Source organism: Pan paniscus, chromosome 12, assembly GCF_029289425.2.
Source record: "Pan paniscus chromosome 12, NHGRI_mPanPan1-v2.0_pri, whole genome shotgun sequence".
Lineage (NCBI taxonomy): Eukaryota > Metazoa > Chordata > Mammalia > Primates > Hominidae > Pan > Pan paniscus.
In genome coordinates this window covers 120,128,946-120,148,846 of record NC_073261.2, presented here as the reverse complement: position 1 = coordinate 120,148,846, position 19,901 = coordinate 120,128,946, and the positions used below count along the sequence as shown (strand labels likewise).

The window sequence follows — 19,901 nt, the reverse complement described above, 5'->3', positions numbered from 1 at the left end:
GTGCACAGCAATGAGAATAGGCAAAGCAATGATTCATTCGTCACTGGATACTTTTCCCTCTCTCCATCCTGCATCGTTATAGAATCCCCTAGAAAGCTTTCAAGAAAATTAATTCAAGTGTCACATCTCAGACCAAGTAAGATCTTGTTGGTGAGACCCAGATGTTGAAGTTTCCTAAACTCCTAACTGGATTCTTCAATGTATAGTCAGAGTTGAAAACCACTGCTCTAAATGTATTGTGTAAACCTGCCTTCTTCCCAACTAGGCTAAAACTTTCTTAACAACAAAGTCAAGGCATGACGTTATCATTATATCCCCTTTTACCTAGTACAATTCCTAGCACAAAATTAGTAACTCATAAACGTCTGTGAAAATAAGTGTTTTAATATTGATGGTCTCTGCCACCAACAGGATTTTAAGTCCCTGGATGGTCAGGTATTTATAAAACCTCAAACATAACAAAATACTCTGTAATTGGCTAATGTTTATAAGTGTTTCTTGAAGCTACTATAGTCCAATTTCAAGCAATCAGGTACTTGGAGAAGCTTTTTATAAATGAAGAAGTTTGGGTGGTCAATCTCTGGTATGGAGACACATAAGTATTCTGGATAATACAGCATGACTCTGCAAAAGAATAATTTTGTTTTAGTCTTCCTTGAGTTTTTAGTACTTGGTATTGAAAATAATCAATACAGGTATATAAGATGAATTTATGAGTAAATAACCAAATAAGTAGAGAAAGTATATTTTCATGCAAAAGGTAACTTTTTTTTGCAGATGTGTGAAATGCTATGACTTATATTTTAACAAGAACATTCTGGGGACTGTATTAAAAACATTGTGAAGTAGGTCAAAGACAAACTGGGTAAAAGCAGGAAGATTATTGCAGTCATCCAAGAGAGATGATGATGGCTTGGACTGTGGAGGTGACAGTGTAATGGAAACAGTGGTTGGAGTCTGTCCATGTTTTGAAGGTGACACCTACAGCTTGTATAAGAATTGAATATTCAGTGTGAGAAAAAGACAGGAGTCAGGGATAATCCCCAGCTTTTGTGACTTGAGGTACTAGGATTAGATTTGCCGAGACTTAGATGGTAAAAAACACAAGATATCAGGGTTTGTGGGGAAGATCAAGAGCTTCATTTGGGGGAAGTTATGTCTGCATACTTAATAGCATAGATGAGCTATAGAAGAAGGAGACATAAACCTGGGGGGCCTCAGAATACAGAGGGCATATGAAGCAATGAGACTGGAAAAACCAGCGATGAGTGGGAAGTGTGAATAATACAGTTATTCTCAGGTTTCCTTTTAATTTTTATACTCAATGCTCTTTCAAAGGTTTTTAACACATGTATTTACAATATATTATTCCGTTTTATGCATCATTTATTAACTTAACAATTATGCCTACCAAACACATGGCATTCACAGATTTAATATTTCCAAATCAGACCGTATAGGAATCCGGAAGGTTCACAATGTGTAGAAATGTGTCATTTTGTTGAGGCCTGGATATTAACTTTACACCGTAAGTCTAATATGTAGGAAAAAGTCACTAAGCCTAGTTAGCCCATGCCCTTCTTAACCCACCCTTGTTTTTTGATACTCATACACCTTGGTAAATCTGGTTATATCAGTGTTAGGAATTCTGCCCATTTCTGGACTTTCAGGAAGTTTCCCCATGAATAGTAATGGTCGGTTCCATAGTAGGATAGAATGAATTGAAATTATATTCTAGAGCCCCATCCAGTTAGAAATCAAGTCCTGGTAAGCAATTTCAAAGTTATTTCCAGTGCTATGTTATCCAGGAGCAAGGCTAGGTATTGTGAAAACTTCAATGATAAATATTTCACTTAATTTGACCTCAAGGAACTCACAATTTAGTATAAATATGACAGAAATGTGAATTCATATAACACAAGGTGAAACATGAGAAGGGTCATCAGGAAAAGTCAGTAATGGATGCTATTAATAAGGTGTCAGGACCCTCTGGGCTAGGTTGGTGTGTATTGGCTACTCCTGAGTAGGTGATATGTCCCCAGAGAACCGCTTTCAGCCACATGGAAGACTGACTTTATTTCCCAGGAGGTTGCATAAAGCCCACAGCCCATAGACCAACAAGGGAGCCTGACCTCCTTGCCTTGAGGGTGGACCAACTCAGGACACAGTTCATCTTCCAGAACACACTATGTGAGGAGGCCAGAGGCAGGGTCCTGCTGAAAACACACGTGTCCTTGGCTCCTCCCCTGCCCAATACTAATGTCTCTTCCCTTTCTCCTGTTCACAGTCCTTCCTTTGATGAATCACATGTACCCTAACTTCCGTCTCAGGCTCTTCTCTGAAGAATCTGATTATAGATAGGTACAGATCAAACACAAAGGAAGTTTGTGCAAAATATTTCCATCAGATAGATAAATCCAGGACGGAGAGCATCGTGGAAGGCATGGTAGTTGGACTTTCTGAGATAAGAAGGATCTGGGTATGAAAAAATGAATGGGAGGCCGGGCGCAGTGGCTCACACCTGTAATCCCAGCACTTTGGGAGGCCAAGGCGGGTGGATCACGAGGTCAGGAGTTTGAGACCAGCCTGGTCAACATGGTGAAACCACATCTCTACTAATAAAATAAAAACTAGCCAGGCATGGTGGTGGGCTCCTGTAATCCCAGCTACTCGAGAGGCTGAAGCAGGAGAATCACTTGAAACCAGAAGGCAGAGGTTGCAGTGAGCCAAGATCGTGCCACTGCACTTCAGCCTGGTTGACAGAGTAAGACAATGTCTCAAAAAAAAAAAAAAAAAAAAGAAAAAGAAAAGAAAAATGAATGGGAAAGGTCTACTCCATGTATGTCAAAGCAGAAGATAGAAGTACAGTTAAGTCCTTCTGGAAAATAATGACTATATGCATTTTTTGCTAGTGAAGTCACGATCTGCATAGCTCAGCCTCAGAGCAGTGTTGAATCCCAAAGACCATGTTCCAGGAACCAAAAGCAATTTTACAGTAGTTTACCCTTCACTTCCTTTTCACAAACAGCATAAAGAATGTAAGCAGACCACAGCAATTATGCTTAGGTCTTCTCTCTCCTATCTTTCTTCATATACGATAGTCACATTCATGCCTTTCCTGAACCCACATGGCCTACCTCACCTTCTGCACTCCTAGGCCCATTACCTCCTGCCTTTCTTCACCTCTCTTTTTCTCATGGTTGTGTTTCATGTGGCCATGAGGACCATGTCTTGCAAGGTCCACCATTCCATGGAGAGCAAGGAACGGAAACAGGACTAGGAGGTTAAGCTAGGATTCACTTCACTGACCAGAGTCAGGGAAAACTCCAAGAATGGTTTGATATAAGTAATCTTTATCTCACTATTATTATTAAGGATCTAGATGCATGGTGCAAAGCGAGGTCATGTTTGTATGTTGAATCTATGCTTCACCACAACCCCGCCATGCCATCCATTTTGCAGACAATTAAGTGGCGGCTCACAAATGTTATTGATAGGCTTTTGTGATGTGCATGGCCCTTTCCTCTACATCGTTCTGCTCAATGTTACCTTTCTCTCCTTAAACATTTCAAGAGAAGGCAAAACTAGTTTTACTTGGAGTGATGGTTAATTTTATGTGTCAACTTGACTAGTCTAAGGGATGCCCAGACAGCTGGTAAAACATTATTTCTGGGTATATCTGTGAGGGTGTTTCTGGAAGAAATTGGCACATGAATTGGTAGACTGTGCAAACAATATCTATCCTCACCAATGTTGAAGGCCCTCATCCAATCCCCTGAGGACCTGAATAGAACAAAAATGTAAAGGAAGGGTGAATTTTCCCTCTGTTTTGAGCTGGGACTTCCATCTTGTGCCCTCCCTCAGGCATCAGAGCTCCCGGTCAAGTCTTTGGACTGGGACCGAATTACACCACCAGCTTTGATGGTTTTCCAGCTTGCAGATGGACTATGGAACTTCTCAGCCTCCACAATTGCATGAGTCAGTACACATATATTACATATATTATATTATAATTATATTACATATCTATTAGATATGTTGTTGTATATACATGTTGTTTTCTTACTGTTGTTGAAAAACATTTTTAACTTATTCAAATTAATCTGAATAATTTCCAAATTTTTTATCATCACCATTAAGGAGTTTTGACTAAGTACTTGTGTTGGTTGCAATTTAGCAACCAACAAAGTAATTTGTTTCCCTGTGAAATTTAGAAATAGTCTAACAATGCTCATTATGGTTAACTACATAATTCAAGTTTACCCCATGCCATCCAAAAAATATGATTATTAACTATTGCATTCTATTAGATCCAACAGATATAAAGAAAATGTCTCATTGTGACATCAGGAAAACATTCAGATGTGATGTTTGATATTAGAAATGTTGCGTTTGTATTTATTTGCATTCTGTGGATGTTTCATTTTACCTCTGTTTATTGATGCCTACCTTTTCCCTTTATAATATATTTCTACAAAATAAATACATATTTTATATCTGTGCTTCTTATTATAGTAATAACATAATAAAAAGCACAAATAAAGCATTTGTCATCTTTATTGCAAAATTATATTTAACCAATATTTTTCTATGTATTTTGAATGCATTTGCATTTATTTCATAGTAAATATTTAATAATCCATAATTATTTTGACCAGTTCTACTGTTGCTTATACTGTCACACACATATTTTTAAAGAATATTTGAATAATTTTGATGTCATTGTCAATTAAACTTTTTAGGAGAATCTGAACAATGGCTACATTGTCATATGCACATAGAAAGGCAATATAGAAAACCAATGATTTGCTGTTTTTCTTTTCATGAAAATCTGGGCAATTGTTAGTTCTATTAGTAAAAGAATTAAAGAATCAAGATACTTGCTTGATAAGAAGTATTATTTAAGCCATGCCTTTTTATCAAAATATGTCATGTTCCAATGTAGAAATCATTTAATGATTAACTTGCATTTTGTTCAGAATGACCTACTGAAAATAAATGATAATTATCCAATCATATAAGTGAAAAAACAGATGTACAGATCTCTTATGCAGAACACTTTGGATTAATGAGATGTTTTTTAAAAATCAAATTCAAGCCAGCTATAGAATAGCCCTGGAACTGTCAAGAAGGTCTTTTCTACATTTAGTTTTAATCTATTTGGTTCCAATCAAAGGGATTTTTCAATGCTTGAAACACACTGAGAGGTCTGAGGACACAACGTATTTCTAAATTCAACGGGGAAAAATCTATTTTGTGTCATCATTATGACCTTGCTTGGTAATATCATCCCTTTTGCCCACACCTGGGTGATGTCTTCTTTCTTGGTGGAGCTTAGTATGCCAACCACACACTGCTCTGTGACGTGTTTCCTTGGCAGTGGATCCAAGTCCGTAGCATCCATCGAAGGGGTCAGTGAAAGGCAAGCAGCAGGCTGGTGTGAGCTGGACATCTGGCATGTAGTAAATGCATTTAGAAAGCTAATAAACCACTCATTGTGAATGACTCCTGAAATTGATTCCAACATGAGCAGTTGGGGGAGAAATAAGCTTTTAGGAAGGTCATTTAATGTCATATAGAGTCTTTCTCTACAACCCAGTTAAACTGCTTAGCAGTTTACAAAGCAAATCCCAGCCCAATTTTGATCTGGTAATTAATTGAGCCTTCTACTCAGGGAAAGGCTGTGCATAGAAACTAGATATGGCCATAATTCTTTAGCCTTAAAAACTGAGGATTTGAATTGCCAGATGGTCTTTGACACGAGATCGCTGCTGAAGAGAAATGGAAATCACTCCACTCATGTCAGTGCTTTGTGGATTCCTCACCAGTGACATAGAAGCTTGGTGTATGTAGCTGCACCCCTGCAAGTGCAGTCTTACTGAAGTTCTCATATTAATCTTACAAACACATTATCAGAAGTGGGAAATGACTAAGGATACGATCAAAGAGGACTCAAATGTTTCTCCAGGTCTCACCTGTGAGAAAGAATACTATTTCTTACAAAAAGGAAGTGGAAAGGGCTCTATGTCTGTACATGGAACGAGGAAGGTTGAGGTCCTGGAGAGGATGAAGGCCTGGGAAGCTCCACTCTCAGCACCTGGAAGGACTGCAGGCCTCAGGGACACCAACTAAACAAGTGAGAGTCCAGAACAATGAAATTACAATCAAACCAATGCTGATATGCAATGCTACTAACCATGGTTTAATATTTCCTAATTCTCTGCTCCTGCTTCATTTTTTGCATGACATTTTGCAAAATTCATTGCATCTTTTTTCACTAATTAATTAGCAAAAGGTTATAAATGAACTTCGTATGCGAAAATCATATGTATTCTTAGGGATAGAAAGAAAAGGTAAAGGTTGGGAGTCTTGGAAGGAGCTACAAGATTTGGTAAAACAAACAAATTTTGAAATAAGATATATTTACATTTAAACACTGGTCCTGCCACTTGTTAGTAGTGTGACATTAAGCATGGTACTTTTATTCGTGAAGTCTTGGACTACTCATTGGAAAAATAAGAATTTTATTATCCACCTAATTGGATGCTATAAAATAGTAAAAAGGGAAAAATAGCCAGCATGTCCCATGTCCTTGTGACAATTTTATAACCTCTTTAAAAGACAAATGGAAATATTTTCAACTCCTGGTTCTGAAGCAAAAAAGAAATGGCAAGTATTGAATTAAAGTTAATATAAGGAATGTGTAAACTTGCACTTGAAATACTATTTTACTAGAACTCAGTATACGTACCATAGATAATAAGGCAAATGACATATAGGTAGTAGTGAACGAAGGTGTAGATGAAGCATTGGAAACGTAAATGCTAGGTATAGGAAATGAGCAGGCACTGAGGGCCCAGGAATGTCAATACTAAATTTCCAAGGCTGACATATGCTTGGGGTTTTGTTATTCACCTTTGAGCTGAGACAATAAAGCAATAAACAGTTTTATAACTTAATAAGGCAAGAGTATAAAGACATAGTCAAACAGAAGCTGTAACAGACAGCAAAGCTGGACTTGGAATGACCACTGTCTGGATACAGGCTCAGGAAAAACCACAGACTGGGGAAAAATCACAAAAATGCAGCAGCCCTGTTCATAGCAAAGCTCATTGCAATCTTCCCTAGTCAATCCTTTATGGCTCCAGGGGAATGGCCTTGCTTAAAACCTTGTTCCACCATAAAAAGGGGTCATTCTAAGGTCAGATCATAGAAGTCTCATGTCCCACTGACACTGAGTCACCAATCTTGAACAAGAAACGGCGGGACTCTTCTCCATGATTCATCCATTTAGTTAAAAGCTCCTAGCTTCCTGAAACTGCTGATCAAAATTTTAAATCCTTGGCAATATCATTGTATGTAATAATGTTTAGTGTAATGTATGCATTAGGACAGCAATTATCCATCTTGCTGCCGTGTGTGTTGTAATCACTTGTGAACTGATCTAAAAATTATTGTTATAAAAAGAGTTAAGAACAGTTTATTAATGGTTAAAATAAATTGGAAAATATTTAACTTTATTCCTAAAATGCAATGCATTATTGATATTGTCATGTGGTTTCTTAAAGGGAACTGCAGGGGATGGAATTGTAGATAGTACTATGGGAAATGCACTCATTCCAGAACAGTTCTAAATAGGGCAAGTTGTGCATATAAAAGTACTCCTCACATATATGATTTGGTATGTGGGAGGGTGATGAGAGACAAAATTGGGAACTGCTGCGTTTCTTCTTAATATAGTTTGGATATTTGTCCCCACTCAAATCTCATGTTGAAGTGTAACTCCTAATGTTGGAGACTGGCAGAGGGATTTTGGATAATGGGGGCAGATCCCTCATGAACAGTTTGGGCCAACCCCTTGGTGATTAAGTGAGCTCTTGCCCTGAATTCATATGAGATGTGGTCATTTAAAAGTGTTTGGCATCGCCCCCCACTTTGTCTCTTGCATATTCCTGCTTTTACTACACGACATACCTACCCTGTCTTCACCTTCTGCCATGAATGGAAGCTTCCTGAGGCCTCCCTAGATGCCAAGCAGATCTGAGCACCACCATGCTTCCTGTAAAGCCTACAGAACTGTGAGCCAATTAAACCTCTTTTATTTATAAATTACCCAGTTTCCTGTATTTCTTTATAGCAATGCAAGAGCTGCCTAATGCATATATGGAAATAAGACCTGCATCATTTTTAAAGCAATGTTCCAACATTGCAATTAAAAGTGATTCACAAGATGTTATGAGCTGAATGTTTGTGCCGACCCCCCCAAATACATATGTTGCAATCTAAACCCCCAATATAATAGTATTAGGAGGTGAGGCCTTTAGGCTGTGATTAGGTCATGAGGATGGAGCTCATGAATAAAATTAGTGCCCTTCTAAGAAGAAACAGAAGAACGATGATTTTTCTCTCAACCATGCGAGGGCATAATGAGAGGACACCCATCTGCAAACCAGGAGCAGAGCCCTCGCCAGACACCAGATATGCCAGTAGCTTGATCTAGGATCTCCAGCCCATTACTGCTTGGTTGGAAGTAGTGATGAAGTGTCTTCTGTGCATTCCTTTTAAATTGATGCCTCCCATGTTTCTGGTAAAATACTAAAAAATAATTTTGAATTTTTAGAGGACATAAAGAATTCAAGCTGGGTGCAGTGGTTGATGCCTGTAATCACAGCACTTTGGGAGGCCGAGGTGGGTGGATCACCTCAGGTCAGGAGTTCAAGACCAGCCTGGCCAACATGGTGAAACCCTGTCTCCACTAAAAATACAAAAATTAGCCAGGTGTGGTGGTGCATGCCTGTAATCCCAGCTACTTGGGAGGCTGAGGCAGGAGAATCCCTTGAACCCAGGAGGTGGAGGTTGCAGTCAGGCGAGATCGCACCAGTGCACTCTAGCCTGGGTGACAGAGCCAGACTTCATCTCAAAAAAAAAAAAAAAAAAAAAAGAATTCACATTTAAAAGGCCAGAACTAGATAAGACACCTAGGACACAAATTTTAAGGAGACACTCTTTCTTAGGTTCCTGCAAGTGTTGACCTTGTATTTGTAGTACCTCCTTAAACGATTTGCCCTGGATGCCTCTCTGCCTTCACCTTAGTCCCTGTTCAGCTTGTCCCAATATGAAATAAAACAGACAATGGGCGCTCCAAATTATGGAAATATCAAAGGAGAAAGGGAAATATCAGCTTGGGGAGTTATTAAACCTTTTGGACTAAATGTATGCATCTTCTAGGGGCTTTGGAGATAATATTTTAGAATCTACAATATAGTTAGGTTGCTTATGAGTAAAATAAATGGCCTGAGGGGGAAAGTTTTTTGTAATTCAAAAAGTGAATTGCCGTCAGCTGATGATTAGTTTAACCCTCTTGATGAGAATGCATTATTCACTTAAGATATTAAGGTGGTGAAAGGGAGCAGGCAGAGAGCCACTCATATTCAGAACTTTTAATATAAAGCTATAAAATGATATTAAAAAATGAAAAAAATTCCCTTGAAAGACATAATGAGACCAGAATTACTCAGTAAAAAATTAGATAACTTGAATAATCTTAATTCTACTAAGTAGGTGGAATTTGTAGTAAAAACCTTCCACAAAAGAAAATTCAAAACATAAATATATTCACTAGCAAATTCTACAAAAATTCTCCTTAACAATTTATAGTAATTCTACACAAATTCTTTCAAAATATGAGTAAAAGACCACTTCCCAACTTATTTGATGAGGCTAGCATTAAACTAACATTGAAACCAGAAAAAGATATCAGAAGAAAAAAAGATACATAGCATAAAATCACTTACATATATGTGTGAGATATATATATGACTGATATATATGACATATATATACATATGACAGATATATATAAATACAAATGTCCTTATAGAATACTAACAAATTGAATCCATCAAAATAGAATGCATCATGATCAAGTAGAGATTAGTCTGAGAATGCAAGGCTGGTTCAATATTTAAAAATATAATCAATCTGTACAATTCATCATGAAAAAACTAAAAAGTGTAAAAAAAATGAAATTATATTGATACATGAAGAAACAGTCTTTGATAAAATTCAAAATGCATTCATGATTCTTTCAAAAGTCAGCAAATTAGATATAGAAATAAACTTCCTCAACCAAATATAAGACATCATCAAAAAAATCACGCTACTACTATTAAACATTATACTAGAGATCTTAGCAAGTTCAATAAACACAATAAAGAAAAAAGACAAGAAAACTGAAAATAAATAAAACATTATTATTATTTATTTATTTTTTTTTGAGACAAGGTCTCGCTCAGGCTGGAGTGCAGTAGCACAATCTCTACTTGCTGCAGCCTCAGTTTCCTGGGCTCAAGTAATCCTCCCACCTCAGCCTTCCAAGTAGCTGGGACTACAGGTGCCTGCACCACCATGCCTAGCTAATTTTTGTATTTTCTGTAGGGACACATTTTCGCCATATTGCCCAGGCTGGTCTCAAACTCCTGAGCTCAAGGGATCTGCCGCCTTGGCCTCCCAAAGTGTTGGAATTACAGGCATGAGACACTGCGCCCAGCCATTTTCTTTTTCTTTTTCTTTTTTTTTTTTTTTTTTTTTTTTTGTAGATGACATGAATTGGTTACAAAGAGAATCCAAAAGAATCTTTAAACAGAATTAATACTAAGTTTGGAAAGGCATGAGAGTACACTGCCAGTATAGAAAAACTAATGGTATCTAAATATGTTAGCCACAAAAAATGAAAATTGATTTGAAAAATGGTATCATTTACAGTAGTACAATAAGCTTGAGGTAGTTACAAAACTTTAAAAATTTATGCAAAATCTGTAAGCTAAAATTTTGTTTCAAATATTGATGTAATAAATAATGTACAATCTAATTAAATGGAAATAAATACTTTGTCATAGAATGGAAGATTCGATGTTGTCAACTCTCTCAATTTGTCTATAGATTCAACACAATTCCAATCAATTTATATAGAAAGACAAAGTAACTAGAACCCATAATACAAATTGAAAAAGAAAAAACAAAGTTAGGAGGACTCACATTGATGCCCAGATTTGATGTAAAGCTACAACACTCAAGACTGACATTACAGAAAGAGTGGACATCTAGATCAATGGACATGAATAGAATCCACATATATAATCATGCGTATATGCCCAGTTGATTTTTATCTAAGGTGCAAAGGCAATTCAGTGGAGATGGGATAGTCTTTACAAATGATGCTGGAACAATCAGATTTCTATATGTAATACAAGAAACCACAATCAATATCTTGCACTCTACCCAAAAATTAACTCTATAAGGATCATAGACCTAAATACAAAACTGAAAATTACAAAATTTCTAGTTGAGAACATAGGAGGAAATCTTATGATTTGAACTTAGATTAAATTCAAAAAAATCATCTATTAAAGAAAAAATGATAAATTGAATCTCATCAAAAGAAAGAACATGTACTCTTTAAAATATAGTATTGAAAGAAAGATAAGGCAGCTATACATTGGAAAAATATTTTTAAATCACACATTTTGCGAAAGACTTGCATCCACAATATACAAAGAATATTCAAGGGATGGTTTAACATCCGCAAATCAATAAATGTGATACACCATGTAAATGGAATTAAAAACAAAAATCACATAATCATCTCAACAGACACAGAAAAAGCATTTGACAAAATCCAGCATCACTTTATGATTAAAAGCCTCAGCAAAATTGGCATACAAGAAACATACCTCAATGTAGTAAAAGCCATCTATGATAAATACACAGCCAACACAATACTGAACAGGGAAAGTTGAAAGCATTCCCTCTGAGAACTGGAACAATACAGGGATGCCCACTCTCACCACTTCTATTCAACATAGTACTGGAAGTCCTAGCCAGAGCAATCAGACAAAAGAAAGAAATAAAGGGCATCCAAATTGGTAAAGAGGAAGTCAAACTGTTGCTGTTTGCTGATGATAAGTTTGTATACCTAGAAAATCCTAAAGACTCCTCCAGAAAGCTCCTAGAACTGATAAAATAATTCAGCAAAACTTCTGGATACAAAGTTAATGAACACAAATCAGTAGCTCTCCTATACACCAACAGTGACCAAGCTGAGAATCAAATCAAGAACTTAACCCCTTTTACAATAGCTGCCAAAATATATATAGAATTAGAAATATACCTAACCAAGGATGTGAAAAACCTTTGTGAGGAAAACTACAAAACACTACTGAAAGAAATCATAGACAACACAAACAAATGAAAACACATCCATGCTCATGGATATGAGAAAGTGAACATACTGCCAAAAGCGATGTATACATTCAATGCAATTTTCATCAAAATACCACCATGATGCCTCACAGAACCAGAAAAAACAATCCTAAAATTCATATGGAATCAAAAAAGAGCTCACATAGCAAAAGCAAGATGAAACAAATCTGGAGGCATCACATTACCTGATTTTAAACTATGCTATAAGGCTATGGTCCTCAAAACAGCATGGTACTGGTGTAAAAATATGCACATAGACCAATGAAACAGAATAGAGAACCCAGAAATAAACCTAAACACTTACAGCCAACTGATCTTCGACAAAGCAAACAAAAACATAAAGTGGGGAAAGGATATCCTATTCAACAAATGGTGCTGGCATAACCAGCAAGTCACATGTAGGAGAATGAAACTGGATCCTCATCTCTCACTTTATACAAAACTCAACTCAAGATGGATCAAAGACTTAAATCCAAGACCTGAAACCATAAAAATTCTAGAAGATAACATCAGAAAAATCCTTCTAGACATTGGCTTAGGCAAAGATTTCATGACCAAGGACCCAAAAGCAAATGCAATGAAAACAAAGATAAATAGGTGAGGCTTATATATTTAAACTAAAGAGATTTTGCATGGCAAAAGAAACAGCAGAATAAACAGACAATCCACAGGGTGGGAGAAAATATTCACAATCTGTACATCTGACAAAGGATTAATATCCAGAATCTACAAGCAACTCAAACAAATTAGCAAGAAAAAAAAACAAACGATCCCATCAAAAAGTGGGCTAAGGACATGAATAGACAATTCTCAAAAAGAGATATTCAAATGGCCAACAAACATATAAAAAATGCTCAATATCACTAATTATCAGGAAGATACAAATCAAAACTACCATGTAATACCACATTACTCCTGCAAGAATAGCCATTATCAAAAAATCAAAAAATAATAGATGTTGGCATGGATTTGGTGAATAGGGAACATTTCTACACTCCTGGTGGGAATGTAAACTAGTACAACCACCGTGGAAAACAGTGTGGAGATTCCTTAAAAAACCAAAAGTAGAACTACCGTTTGACCCAGCAATCCCACTACTGGGCATCTACCCAGAGGAAAAGAAGACATCATACGAAAAAGATACTTGCACATGCATGTTTATAGCAGCACAATTCACAGTTGCAAAAATGTGGAAGGAGCACAAATGCCCATCGATCAACAAGTAGATAAAGAAAATGTGGTATATATACAATGGAATACAACTCAGGCGTTAATAGGAGTGAATTAAGGGCATTCACAGCAACCTGGATGGGATTGGAGACTCAGTGAAGTAACTCAAGAATGGAAAACCAAACATTGTATGTTCTCATTCATAAGTGGGAACTAAGCTATGAGAATGCGAAGGTATAAGAACGATACAATGGTCTTTGGGGACTCCAAGGGAAAGGGTGGGAAGGGGGTGAGGTTTAAAAGACTACAAACTGGTTTCAGTGTATACTGCTCAGGTGATGAGTGCACCAAAATCTCACAAATCAACACTAAATAACTTGCTCATGTAAACAAATACCACCTGTTCCCCAGAAACCCATGAAAATAATTTTTTTTAAAAAAAGAGAAAACAAACTAATAAATGCATAAAAATTTTAAACAGACTTCACAATATAAGATACATGGATGAAAAATAAACACATGTAAAGATGTTCAATGCAATTAGTCATTAGGGAAATGCAAATTGAAATCAAAGTGAGATGCTACTATACGCATAATAGAATGATTAAAATTTTAAAATGATGGGCAGTTCCAAGTACTGACAAGAATGTGGAGTAATTGGAATTCACATAGATTGCTAATAGCAACATCTTTTAGCCTCTTGAGTAGAACTTGGCTGTTTCTTATAACGTTCAATATATTGTATTTATCATATGGCCTAGCAATCTTACTCATCAGTATTTGCCTGCCTGAAATGATAACCTATTATTACATAAAAACCTGTACATGCATAGTGATTATATTAATAATTGCCAAAACTGGAAAGATCCAAATGTACCTCAACTGAAGAATTGATCAACAAACTGTGGAGCACCCATACCATGGTATACTATTCAACGATAAAAAGAAACGAGCTGCTCATACACTCAACAGCCTGGATGAATCTCAAATGCATTTTATACTAATTACTGTTTTTTTTAAAAATAACAAAACAAAGAATTCAGAAGTAGCTTGAGGTTTTTGTTAGTTTGTTTTGAATGTCTGACAACATGAGATAGATTTCTATTAAAATATGAAATGGGAAGAATAGGTCTTCATGCTTCAGAATTCTATTTTTATGTATCTTTAATTGTCGAAGTTACTCAAATCATCGTGCTTCTGCTCATAGAATTACCTGCCAATATACAAGGGTTTAGGAAATAATCTATCAGTTGGCCCTTCCAATAAATAATATTTATTTCTGCAGGAGAGCTCACCTGCATTAGCAGTTGGAGGTTTGTTCTTTGGAAGACAGTGGAGTAGGTTTCTGTAAGAAGTTAACAGATCACTACTTCCTATTACGCTCTCAGTAGTTGAACACTGTAGTTGCTTCCAGTTGTATCACAGGTTGGAAATTATTTACAGAAACAAATGCATTGCCTCTCCAAACCTAAATCAGTGATGAAAAGGAACTATGAAGAAGGGAGCCCTGTTTATAAGAGACACAATTTTATCTTTAATTGAAAAACTTATTCCTTTCAACTTTGTTTCAAATATAACTAAACCAAGATAGTAACAATGTAGGAAATGTAAGACAGAGATAGGAATTCTTCACAGAATGATTTATACATTCTACATTCCCTTTTGTTTTCACCCAATATGGTGAAATGAAAGAAAGAGAGAGTCATTTGAAACAACAGTGATGGCAATTATGGGTCAAGTTCAAAACAAAAAAACTATTCAAATTTGCAAACGCTAACATTTTTGGGTTACTCAACCATCCCATTTATAAAATTTTAAACGCATGTGTCTTTTAGGAAAGAAAGCAATATTTATGGAAAGAAGTGAACATTATTATGTTGTGATTTACAATGGAAAAATAATTTATTAATTAATAAATTCAGTTAATAAAACATTTGTTTTCCTTTTTGTCTCCAATGATGAGACTAGGAAGAAGAAACATCATGTAAAGAAGAAATTACACGTTTTGTCATATATACATTTAGAAATTATTTTTAAAGTGTTTTGATTATGTAAAATATAAACAATACAGGTAACATTTTCTTTACTGAGACAATCTTTCATTTAAATGGTAATTTATATCTCAAGCATACACTGTATTTTCTTAACCATTTACCTATCTGAACTTTATCAAACCTCTGAAACTTTGATCCAGTTGTGTCTTCTCATATTTATGCTATTATTCATTTTTAGTTATAGGTAATAAAAAATTGAATAATTAGATTCACAGAATGGCAAAACTGTAGGAATCTTGGAGAACGATAACAACTCCAGTATTTTTCACGAGTGTAGAAACAGCTACCCAGTGGGGAGTTTCAGTTATGTTTTATTCGAATGGATATACTTAATCTTGCTACTACTCCTCTAAACCAGAGACACTCAAAATCACAATTATTTTGTTAGCTGTATAATTAGTTGAACACCTCTGAGACAAAGTCATCGTTGGACCAGAGATTCAGTTTACTTTTCTTTTTGGCAAGTAAGGAGGAGTATTGTGAAGGAGAAGCAGCAAATGATCACGTGTGAATTCCCTGGAGTCAGAGTAGATTAAAAATTGCTAAATTCAAGTCTGAAGAATCCAAGCTAGAAGCTCCCTCTCCACAGTCATCATTCCCACAGCAATAATCTAAAATTGTGATTATGCAATTGAAACACCTTTATATTTGACATTCAGAAATTTATTTTTAAAAATACTAAAAATATAATATGAACTATGTAATAGAAAAATATAAAGAAATAATACTGATACACCCACTCTTCCCCAGGCAAGCAGAAGTCTTTTTTGTCTTCTGAATTTCCAAGAACGTGGGTCTTTCTCTTTTGGTCCTTTTATTTTCACTTAACAATATGCCATAAATATGTCTCATATTTATAGAGACTTTATAATTGTATTTTGGATATGCATGTATTATTTAATTGTATTAAAATTACATAATGTACAGAAGTATTTCTATAATGTAGCACTAGATTTTATTACTGATGATCTCTGGCCATTTTGTGTAGTGCTACAGCAAACATTTTGTTTCTATAAAAAATATGCAATTTGCAAAGATCTTATTTGTTGAAAAAAATCAGAAAACAAAATAGAAAAAGAACATTATCCTTAAGGCCCAGAGGAGATTCACACACATAAACATGACTTGATAAATGAATCAACCTCTTTTGTGGAAGAGTGTGTTTGTGTTTGTCATTCTTGATGTAAAGCAAAAACAGAGCTTTTTGAAATTGAGAATCAAGCCTTAAGGAAAGAAAAGTCAGTAGGGGCCAGGTGCAATGGCTCATGCCTGTAGTCCCAGCACTTTGTGAGGCCGAGCTGGGCATATCACAAGGTCAGGAGTTCGAGACCAGGCTGACCAATGTGGTGAAATGACATCTCTACTAAAAATACAAAACTTAGCTGGGTGTGGTGGTGGGCGCCTGTAATCCCAGCTGCTCGGGAGGCTGAGGCAGGAGAATCGCTTGAGCCCAGGAGGCAAAGGCTGCAGTGAGCTGAGATAACCCCATTGCACTCCAGCCTGGGTGAAACAGCAAGACACCGTTTCAAAAAAATATATATAGATGGGATGTAATGGGAAAAAAAGTGTGATGTTATTAAGGAAAACATAAAAGAAAAATATGAGAATTTTAAATCTTCACTGGAGACTCTAAGAATAGAATTACAGAAAATTGAATTAGTGATGTAGAGGACAAACTTGGTACACTTTCTCAAATATGAAGCAAAAAAGATACAATGAAAAGAATACATATGATTGATATGGAAGATTGAAATTGGAGGTTTAATCTAAAAATTAAAGTTGTTGAAGTAAAAGCCAAAGAACTAAGAAATGAGATGAAAATCAAAGACATAATTAAATGCTTCCAAAAGAAATAAAAATGAGAACCCCCTTAAGCAGATACGAAGGAATCATTACATTTCAGAAAAATTAAGTGAAACTGAAGCACACCCCAATGTCTTGCATTGTATCCCTTTGGTTTCACTGACTTCAGATACAGGTAAAGGGTTCTGTGTAAATTCAGCATCCCCGGATGTTAATGCCTCTACTCCAGGTGTTTTTCTTCTCTTCCCCTTCTCTGACTGCCTTTCCTGTACGCCTCCAGGCCAGCACAGCCTGAACATGTGGAGAAGCGACAGCCTCCTGGGGCGATTTCCACCAACTGGGACTGGAGTCAATGGTAACAATTACCATTCAGAATTCCTGTAGACACAGTATTGGAAATCTTTAGAATGACTCATTCTATAGAGAAAGCATCCTCTCAAGTGTATGTCCAATGTGAAATTGTATACTAATGGGACAACATTAGCCAACCCAAACTGCCGAGAGCCAGCAGCTAGTATTTGAGATGCAGGATTGACATGACACAACTACTCAGGACTGGCTGAAGTCACCATTTCACGGGTAGGTTGAGGATTGAATGGCAGGCTGGGATTTGATGATTATCCGGGCTTCATTCTAGAATGCAGGTAAATGTATCCTGCTTATCCACAAGACTAAATTCGCTGAGCCATTATTTTTGTGCACTCTTATACATTAGAGGTAAGAAGACATTGAAATAGTAGAAAACAAAGAGGTGAGAGATAATGTAAGCAAAATATATATCAAGAAAATCAAGACGACTTTCTTTTCCTGTTAATGTTGGAATTGTCACATTAACATCCTCAAACGAAAGCAAGGTAAAACACAAGGCAATTTTCACAGAGCCACAAATGAGATCTGACCTCTTTGAGTTCTTTGAAAATATCGAAGAATAATTAGAATGTTTTGTGATACACTTTTAGATGGAGGTCAGGATTCATAACTGTTTGAAGAAAGAAAGTCATATGAATACTCATGATAAGAAGCAATATTTTCAAATATCAAAACAGCCTTCTCACAACTTGTTTCCCATTCCATTGTTTCTGGTCTCCTCGACATTGTTGCATCTGGCATTATTTTGAAAGGGAAAAAGAATGCTGGATTTCGAAGTTAATTTGAGTTTAAACTCTTTCTTTCTAATTAATCAAGTTGTCTTCGGCATCAGATATAAAGGAGTAATCATTTGTTCCCCAGGTTTTAAAAATAACACAGAAGTCTGAGTTGTTTTGCTGAATGTTAAAGTGAATGACAGCTGGATGGCCAAACCTGACATCTCTCACCTGACTTTCCAGCCAAATCTGTTAAGGGGGCGAAAACCAGAAATAGCCTCAGTGACTTGCAGAGTCTCTGTTTCTGTCAACACTGGCCAACAGCTTTCCTCCATTGCAGCTGCTTCCCCCAGGGGTGCTGGAGCCATTGAATCTTTTATAATTTAGCTCAGCCCTTGTCCTTTGAACGGTCTCTCTCCTTAGATTTTACCTAATTTCCATATTTATTATTTTATTTTCTCTACAGCAGACACTGAAACTACCTAGACAAAGAGAAGCATTTTCACGCCTCACTTAAAGATGAGAAACATTCTGATAAATGAATTATTAAGTGACTACATTCTTGTGTAAACATCATAGAGTACTTCCTCACACCCAGATGGCACACCCTACGGTGCATATGGCTATACGGATAGCCCATTTGCTCTGAGGCCACTCACCTGTACAGCAGGTTACTGAACTGCATACTGTAAGCAATTGTCACACGATGGTCAGTATTTGTGTATCTAAACATATCTAAACACACACAAAGTACAGTCAAAATATGGCATACAAGTTAAAAAATGGTACACCTGTATGCATCACTTAACATGAATGGAGCTTTCAGGGCTAGAAGTTATTCTTGATGAGTGAATCGTGCATGCATGTGAAGTCCTGGGCCATCACTGTACACTACTGCCGACTTTAGAAACGCTTGTCGCTTAGGCTGGATTAACTATGCAAATACGTTTTCATTTCTGTAATAACAAATTAATCTTAGTTTACTGTAACTTTTTAAATTTATACACTTTTAAAAATAATCAGCTCACTGTAACTTCCTAAATTTACAAAATTTTACAATTATTTTAACTTTTTGACTTTTTTGTAGTAACATAACTGAAAACAAACACACTGTACAGCTGTACAAAAATATTTTTCCTTTGTATCTTTAGCTATATGCTTTTTTATGTTTTTAAAATTATTATTTATTTATTTTTAAACTTTTGTTGTTAAAAGTGAAGACGCAAATACACATATTCCCCTAGACCTAACCAGGTTCGGGATCATCAGCATCACTGTCTTCCACCTCCACATCGTGTCCCACTGGAAGGTCTTCACCAGCAGTAAGACACACGGGCTGTCACCCCCCTGATAATAATGCTTTCCTCTGGATATCTCCTGAAGGACCTGCCTGGGGCTCTTCTACAATTAACCATTTTTTTGTACAAGCAGAAGAAGTATAATCTAAAATAATAATTAAAAGTAGAGTACAGCAAATATAGAAACCAGTAACATAATCAATAATTTTATTATTAAGTATTATGTACTG

General features: G+C 36.2%; 1 long non-coding RNA gene across 1 annotated transcript; it reads right to left on the bottom strand.

The window, feature by feature from the left end:
- Positions 1-469: 469 nt before the first annotated feature.
- LOC130541261 (uncharacterized) lies at positions 470-11,145 on the bottom strand. Its single transcript, XR_008955308.2, has 3 exons — positions 5,976-11,145; positions 5,306-5,452; positions 470-624 (listed from the first exon to the last, which is right to left on the bottom strand). It is a non-coding gene; the product is annotated as an uncharacterized LOC130541261 (long non-coding RNA).
- Between the last annotated feature and the right edge of the window lie 8,756 nt (positions 11,146-19,901).